The sequence below is a fragment of the Borostomias antarcticus genome, assembly GCF_949987555.1.
Source record: "Borostomias antarcticus genome assembly, chromosome: 23".
NCBI lineage: Eukaryota > Metazoa > Chordata > Actinopteri > Stomiiformes > Stomiidae > Borostomias > Borostomias antarcticus.
This window is the reverse complement of record NC_140256.1, coordinates 16900497-16905496: the sequence shown is the minus strand read 5'-3', so window position 1 is coordinate 16905496 and position 5000 is coordinate 16900497. Positions and strand designations below refer to the sequence as shown.

Sequence of the window (5000 nt, the reverse complement as noted above, 5' to 3'; positions counted from 1 at the left end):
CCATTGCTTTCATGTTGATGGGTCGTTTAACAAGTGTTACATTTTATAGATACGAACAAGCATCTAGGATGTACGCATACATTCACATACATACACACACACACACACACACACACACACATATGATGGTATAATATACATAATAATGATGTACAGTAAGCATACAGAAAATACCACTAACACAATACCACGCACACACACACACACACACACACGTTCATACCCTTCCATGTAGTACACATTTGAAAATTGTTTAATGTCAGTGAGAACAACCTGTTATGTAAAGGTTAAATAAATAAATCCAGTTGGTATTATCGAGCCGGCCAATCGACAAACAGCGTGTAATGCCTCACATCCTCGTAGTAGGAAATCTCATTTACGATGTGGGATGGCTAACCGCTCTCTTCCCCCCAGACTGGGTTATCTAACACCGCAAATCACATTCCCATCCTCACCGCTCTGCCTGACCTGATTACACTGATCTGGTTAAGATACTGCAGGGGTCACTGACTCTGTCACGGGGAAACCAACCCTTCCATAACACCACACCAACCCTTCCATAACGCACAAACACACACACACGTGCACACAAACATGCACAAACACACGCGCACACACACACACACACGCACACGCACGAACACACACACAAATGCACGAACACACACACACGTGCACACACACATGCACACGCATATATACACACTATTGCGGAGGGTCTTATTTGTGGGAGTTACGGTCCCTAGGGGCCTGCTGGCTTACGGAAGGGGACTGACACGTCTCTATCGCTTAGCGGACAGGGAACAGAGCCGGACCTGGCCACGACACACCCTCCCCTGCTGCCCATCTGCCAAAATGGCTTTTATCAACGCCTGTTGACTTCAAAGAGTCCTTCCACCCTGACCCCTCTTCATTTGCCCATCCTCCTGCCCCCCCTCGCCACCCCCCCTCCCAGGAGTCAGGGGTGTGTTTGATGCGCTGCCTGTAGCATTCTGCCCCCAGGCTAATATTGACTGCTGTTCTCAGCCTTTGATACGCCAGATCAAAGGAGAGGCTGTATAGAGCACTTACTCCACTCCAAACCTCAGGGGAACACAAGCCAGGTTCTCTGCTTTCATTCTAAATGATGCTGGCAGAACGTTGGTTTAATACCAATGTTGTTATTATTTTAATATACTGAGAGTTCGAATATTTATGTTTCAGACAAGATCACTTTTGTCAAATTTGAACATTTATTATACAAGCAGCATAATTATACAAGCGGCATAATACATGCATATGAATTTTGGCGGTGTGCTCTGTCCGGGGGGCCCCCTGCCCACCGGCGTGGAAGCGCTCCACGCGCGTGGAGCGCGTTAGCAGGGGGAGGCAATCTAGGTGTTCCCCCCCTCTGGGCCAAGCCCTTGGCCCAGACAGCCAGGGGGAACGGCATCTAGCCCCCTGCCTCAATGACGATCAGAGTGGGCCGCGATCGGGAAGACGCTCGGAGGTAACTCAGCCCACTAAGACCGTCAAAGAGTGCCACAGGAGGACTGCTGTACATTATAGTCCCTGGTCCCCACGGGCCGACGCTTCGTGGGTTCCGCGGGAGATACAGCACTCGCGCCTCTGTGTCCATGGCGCCCGCCACGGATAGCCACAGAGACCAGCTAGCGGCTACTCTGGCATCCACCGGCCGACGCCGGTGGAATACCTGCAAACTACCCCCCAACACACCAGCACTCCGCGGCCCGCATGCGCAGAAGTTTTGACCCTTTTCTTCTCTTCTTTTTATCTGTTCTGTCCGGGGGGCCCCCTGCCCACCGGCGTGGAAGCGCTCCACACGCCGCACGTGGAGCGCGTTAGCAGGGGGAGGCAATCTAGGTGTTCCCCCCCTCTGGGCCAAGCACTTGGCCCAGACAGCCAGGGGGAACGGCATCTAGCCCCCTGCCTCAATGACGATCAGAGTGGGCCGCGATCGGGAAGACGCTCGGAGGTAACTCAGCCCACTAAGACCGTCAAAGAGTGCCACAGGAGGACTGCTGTACATTATAGTCCCTGGTCCCCACGGGCCGACGCTTCGTGGGTTCCGCGGGAGATACAGCCTAGTGTCTCTGCGTCCATGGCGCCCGCCACGGATAGCCACAGAGACCAGCTAGCGGCTACTCTGGCATCCACCGGCCGACGCCGGTGGAATACCTGCAAACTACCCCCCAAGAACACACCAGCAACTCCGCGGCCCGCATGCGCAGCGGGTTGACGGAGAGCGCTCTGACTGATGTCAGACAACATTTGATAGTGCACCAGCTACATGATCACCTGAAAACGCAGTATCCCCCCAACCCCAAAGTCACAGTCCACACATAGCCCTCTGGGCATCCGGAATGTCCTGGACTCCAGGCCGTAGGTAGCTTCATAAGCGGATGAGGACCATCGGCCCATGGACTTCAGGGCATACACCGGGGTGATGGCGGCGGCGGTGGGTGCCGCACCTATACGGAGGGAGGGTGCGGTGTACTGGACCGGTGGGAGGCCGCACGCCCGGCAGAGGCGCGGAGTCTGGCGGCAAACCAGGCACCGGTCATGGCTTTGCCTCTCTTATGAAGAGGGGCTCCTCCTCACCGGCCTGGGGTCTGCTCGTCAGGTAGGAGCTCATGGAGGACAGAGGACAAAACAAGGTGTTATTGCCTGATAACAAACGGTCACGCCGGCACCAGCTCTGTCCGCCTTGAATGCTACAGTGCAGGACGAAATAGAGCGCGTGCAACGTGACATCTGCCCGAGTGAGGTCGTGCGCGGGGTTGAACGACAAAGTGCGTGTAGAATATTCACCGACCTTAAGGAACCCATAGAAAGCTGTGAGAATGACTGTTTCTAACATTAAATACGAGTGACCACCAAAACACCCCTGCCTCAACCGTGCGATAACCGTTGAACGAGCGAAGGAGTGAAGGGAAGACGTACATCCATGCCTAGGGGATGCTCTCCGTGATGCCATTAAGGAGGAGCTGGACGGATCGGTTCCCCAGCCGAGAAACGGTGGAGGGGTCCAGGCATCGCATGTGGAATGAACACCTGCAACAAACTCTTAACCGACTGAGGCCACAGCCGCCTAGACACGACACAATGAACTATGAACGCTATAGTATGAATATCCACAGCATGACGTTTACATTGAATACGGAGCAGCGTAGTGGACTCCGGGCCCCAGGTAGCGTTCGTACGCCGACGAAGTGTCATGCACGCAGCATTATAATCAGGTGATTAGTCTTTGAAATAACGCAGAGGGCTAATGCGAAGAGCAATGCAGTATCCCAACGCAGCGTAAACGACACATCCGACATCGAGCGTGATCAGCGCAGCATACATCCCTTTTACATTAGAAATAAAAGCCCGTAAACCATGCCCCCAAACAACGCGGAGGAGCAGGCGACGAACGGAAATGGCGGAAGAAGAAGCACCGCGGTAAACCGAACAGCCAGATAGACGCGCACACCCAGCAGATTGCAGAGCATAATGGCTTGAAACAATAAACGACAACGCACAGGTTACAGTACGATGCCCTAAGACCATGCAGTAGCCCGATGCTACTGACCCGAACTAATAATAAAGCCAAAAACGCAATAATTGGTAAGGCATCATCGCCGTCGTTGTCCCCGAACGAGGTTTTGGACATGCCGAAGCAATCGGCCAAACAACCCAGGCCTACCAGACAGGCGAGACAGCCTTAAATACCATAATATCGATCGTCCTCATCACATACTTAGTCATCAATTAATCCCTCATATAGCATACATGGTTTGCATCTCCGGAAGCAATACCGAAGCGATCATGAACGTCAAGAGCTAGCAGTAGAATCATGAGCCAGTAACAGAATCATGAGCCAGCTTCAGCAATCTAACATAATGAACCATGAGCCAGTATCAGCAACCTAACATAATGAATCATGAGCTAGGATTAGCAATCTAACAACGAATCACGAGCGAGTATGCAATCCAACATAATGATGCCCCGACGCGCAATACGGGAACCTTGACGAACGCCAGCTAGTTAGCAACGAGCAGTATAGCCTGTCATGCGGCCAGCGAATCCACGAACGAGCCGCGAGGGGAGGACTTATGGCGCAGTCGTTAGTGGCCGGAGGAGGCAAGTCGCAGTGGCAAAATACCAACCTCCGACCGGTGTGCATCGAGCTATATAATATTATATCACAGTCACCTAGTTATATCTATATAACATTATATCACAGCCACCTAGTTATATCTAGTGCATCGAGCAACTGGGGGCTGAGAAACATATCCGAATGTGCGACGAGGAAGTGCGAGTTCATGCGGTGGTGTATTTTAGTATTCCTAGTAGCAAGCCGCAATTAGCCACCTCCCATTTGTAACGAACGCACCACGAGATGAACCAAAGACATAGAGAACACACCCAGCACGTCCACGCCCGAACTGCAAACATGTCAATGGTGAATGCACCCGGCGCACATCGACAGTTGAGTAATGCGGCAGACGACATGGACAACACCGACATAGCGGCTCATGAATGAAACCCAGTGACCGGCGCGTAGCAATGCCTAACGGACTTCCAACGTAAGCTATGCGAGCAACGAACCATACGCAAGTATGGCACACGGAGCTACAGGGAGACGGGCTCCCCGGCCTCGGAAGCCGGCGCTCCACGACGCCACTAAACGGACCCCCAAACCACGGACCGGAGAGACGACGGGCAGAGGGGAACGCGGAAGCAGCGAGGACACCGCGGGCGGCAGGTAGCAACGCACCAAGACACAATATGACACGGAACGCGAGCAAAACGCGGAGCAGCGAGCAAATAGCAGAATGGCAGCATGCAATTACGACAGCAGTAAGCAAGCGCGAATAATGACATGTTTTGACAGCTTAAATACCTGCGCTCTGGTGAGCTGACCAATGCTATGACAGCTACAGTCAGCTGGTGCTGCGTCATGCGTGACAGATTAACCTCTGCTGACCCCGGCTGACGTACGTGCCTTGGCTGAA

At 53.1% G+C, this 5000-nt stretch overlaps 1 protein-coding gene across 1 annotated transcript in view; it reads left to right on the top strand.

The window, feature by feature from the left end:
* The window catches only part of adgrv1 (adhesion G protein-coupled receptor V1), a gene marked incomplete at both ends in the record, with an annotated part of 65147 nt that overhangs the window by 56173 nt on the left and 3974 nt on the right, over positions 1 to 5000 (top strand). The window lies entirely within an intron of this gene.